Source organism: Octopus bimaculoides, chromosome 2 (genome assembly GCF_001194135.2).
Source record: "Octopus bimaculoides isolate UCB-OBI-ISO-001 chromosome 2, ASM119413v2, whole genome shotgun sequence".
Taxonomy (NCBI): Eukaryota; Metazoa; Mollusca; class Cephalopoda; order Octopoda; family Octopodidae; genus Octopus; species Octopus bimaculoides.
Window position 1 is genome coordinate 95,010,623 of NC_068982.1, and position 4,176 is coordinate 95,014,798.

Consider the following 4,176-nt stretch of genomic DNA (forward strand, 5'->3'; position numbering starts at 1 on the left):
AGGCAATTTTGAGGGAATACTGAAGGATGTCGGGGAGAGCGATTGAACTTACAGGTTAGTGTAGCAACAGTGAAAGCTTGATAAAAGGAAGGAGCAAGTCAGGTGAAAGGAGAGACAGATGAGGATTAGATCAGGTGAGTTAAGTAAAGTGGAATAAGACAGGATGAGGGTAACAACTGATAAAAGGGATTATACAGTTTAAAGATATGTACATGGAAAGTAAGAACGATGAAATGAGTGTACGGAAAATGGATAGTATGATCTAATGAGTGGTAAGGATCATAAGAGAAAATCACCTGTTTCTGGGGGCTCAGTGGACCAAAAGGATATTTGTAAATTGATTCCATCATCTCCGTCTTCAGACAAAAATTTTACATTAGAAGTGTTGATAGAATTGAGTTTAAAGATGGAATCATTAAACTCTATTTTGTCAACACTTCAAATGTTTTATTATTTTGGACCATCAAGCCCCCAGAAACAGTTACTGGATTCGTAAAGCTCTTATTCAACCCCTTTAATTCCTGATATCATTTCTATTCTTATATGTAAACATACGTACGTTTTTCTGTATTAAATGTATTTAATATTTTTTGTGTATCGACTTGCCTAACTTGCTTATCCTTACATTTACTCCTCTACCTGCTCAAGTTTAAATCTCTTGAGCACTACGAAGTGTATTCTATACTGAGAATACTTGTCTCTAATGTATAAGCTAGATGTATGTACGTACGTACGTACGTATGTATGTATGTATGTATGTATGTATATGTATGTATCGAAGATTGTATAGGACAGTGAGAATGAGTGCTCTACATCCTATTTGGTGCATAAATATTACCTGTTCGCTGGAAATTTGTACAAATTGTCCCCATATAAAACCATTGGTAGTATTGTAACACTACAAATAAAGTATAGGCGTGGTTGTGTGCTAAGACGCTTCCTACCCAACCACATGGTTCCGCGTTCAGTCCCACTGCATGACACTTTGGGCAAGTGCTTGCTACTATAGCATCGTGCCGACCAAATCCTTATGTATGGATTTGGTAGACGGAAACTAAAAGAAAACCCGTCGTGTGTGTGTGTGTGTGTGTGTGTGTGTGTGTATGTGTGTGTATGTGTGTGCGTGCGTGTGTCTGTGTGTCTGTGTCTGTGTCTTTGTGTATGTGTGTCTGTGTGTGGGTGTGTGTAAGTGTGTGTATGTCTTTGCATCTGCGTGCGTACCTCCGTCACCGCTTGACAACCGGTGTTAGTGAGTTTACGTCCATGTAGCTTAGCGGTTCGACAAAAGAGAACGAAGGGATAAGTATTAGGCTTTAAAAATAAGTCCTGGGGTCGAGTTGTACGACTGAAATCCTTCAAGGTTGCAGTCAAGAGACTGAAGCAACTAAAAGCCTATATACAAATATACGTGTGTGTGTGTGTGTGTGTGTGTGTGTGTGTGTGTGTGTGTGTGTGTGTGTGTATGCCTGTGCATGTATGTATGCATGTATGTATGTATGTATGTATGCATGTATGTATAGAGGCGAGTCATCTTGCGCTTCCATGATTTTCAAGTGTTTTAACACCCGGCGCTTTGAGAGAGTATTCTCCATCACTCCATATGAAGATTACCGGCAAATATGTCTTGCAAACAACTAGCACATCGAAGTGCTCCCAGTCGAGAACTCCGCATACTGGAAGCCAGCAAGTGTATGGGATCATCAGGAGAGAGCCTACCTCTCGACGACATCAATGCGCACATATGAAGCCCCGCTTGCTTGATCAACTGGTTGCTAAAAAAAAAAGCTCAATAGTTATCTAGCCATCGCTCGTCGTCTCTTTTTAACCAAATCCAGTGGCTAGCCTTCTCCACTGTAGTTTGGATATCACTCATGGTGGTATTTACCTTACGATGAGTTAAGTCTAACGATTACAGCAGTTGTCAAACACTGTGTCAAACAAACCCTCTACACCCAACTTCGATTGGAAAATGCTCCCTTTTCCAGCCTACGTCTACACATTTCTCAGGGAGGTTTACATAACGGTCAACCTTTCGAGCCCGCGCGGTATCCGTGTTATCTTCATGAGGAACCGTTAACTCAACTAGATTTACTACTTTCCTTCTTTCACACCACATTAAAATGTCCGGTTTTTCCATAACTGGGATGGGAAAGAATCCCTGGCACCCAAGTAAATTTGCAGTCACTTCCCAATAGTCGTTCCACTTTTCATCTCTCACAGGAAGTTTCTTGTTCTTCTTCTTCAAATGGATCCGCTGACCTCAGTGCACGAAGATAACTTTCAGGACCAGTTTGTGTCTCCATGTATACCTATTCAATGCTAAGGGACAGTTGGAAAGAATATGTTTCAGTGTTCCAACCATTCCGCATTAGCATATGTCATTCTCTGAGACATTCCATCTTACTAGATTCGTACGTGACGGCAAAACATCATAAGATGAACGAATGAGAAAACTTAGCCGAGATGTCGTCCACTTCCATATCTCATCCCAACGTATTTTCCTCTCAACAACATGTTCTTCCCATCTCTTCATCTGTCCTTGTTGACTATATGTGATCAAATGAAGCTCTCTTTTCTCTACTTCTCTTGTTTTGACGCTGTTGCTAACAACAGATCTGCGTTCGCTCCGCATCATACTCGCAAACGGCCTGAACTGATCTGCGCCAAAACCAAGTCCTCTCCAATGGTTCTGTGTTGCACCCACCATATCTCTGTGTATAAGAGAAGACAAGATGTCATCAGTCTCTGCTTCTGCTTTCCACTTCCTGGCTGTTTTCACCTCTGGTGGGTTAGGACTGATTTCCATGTCCTTCGATTCTCTCAGCATCATCACCGTCTGTACCTTCCCTAGTTTGTATATTTCGACTATTGACGCTAGTGGTAACTGCAACGAATGTCTTTTACGATAAAGAGCTGAACTGTTCAACATCCGAAGTAGGCCTAGCCCCTTTCTAATGAACACATTACATTTTTGTTCAATGATCTGAACTCATGACAAGGCTACCTCGTATATTACATCGACGCCAGTGTTTCACTGGTACTTAGTTTATCGACCCCGAAAGGATGAAAGGCAAAATCGATCTCGGCGGAATTTGAACTCAGAACATGCAGACGGACGAAATGCCCCTAAGCATTTTACCCGGCGTGCTAACGATATCATGAAATTATAATTAACAGAAACCAACAATGAATCAGGAATATAAAGTTACTGGTTACAGATACAGTTCATGCGAGAGGAAAATGAAAAACATCACCCATTCTTATACTTCTATCATTTGTATAAACTGTTACCCATCATGGGCAGTGCCCAAGCGCTCAGGGAACCGAATTCTCTTTCAGATAGATATGATGCTACTTTTTATCACCCTAACAATTTTGCAAAATGCGTAAATTCATTATAGTTACAATTATCCTACTCTTAATCACAATAAAATGATACATCTAAAATAATATATTTTCTCCGTTTGCTAATTTGCCACGGGATGAGGTCATATATTTTACTAACGCCTTTTAATAATAAAGACAAGAGAATGTGAGGAGTAGTAGTGATGACATTTTGTTTCCTATCTCGCCTTCTACAACTTGCATGAATTCCGATATTACATTTCTTTCTTCAATATTCAATAAAATAAATACCAGGTCTTTTTTCCTTTCAAATGTTATTAATCATATGCCAATATAATCAACTATTAATTTCACTCCAAGATACATTCACTTTTGACACGAAATTATCAAACCTCTGTTGATATTTGAATAATTTATCTTTAAATTTCAAAAGCATTTTTCTGATTTTATTTCATAAATGTTGTTTTATCTGAGATATCTAACACATTTTCCATTCATAATTTGGAAATACCTTAGGGTTTTTGTCCAACTAATTGACGTTGAAATTAAAGTTCTATATTTTTTATTAGTTCAGTATAATTAAGGCGTTTTTTTTACCAATTATAAGGCCATTAAATACGAAGATATTCTAGGAAATGAGAAAAGTAAATAAAATATTAAATATATTTCTAACATGTTATTTTGTAAAGAAATCGATTCTTAAATACAGTCAAATATATAAATGAAAGATATCGCGTTTATGAATGCAATGATATGTAATTATTTGTAATTTAATATAGCTGGCTGTTTCTAAGTTCAATTAACTTCAAACAAGACGTTTGAAAAACACTT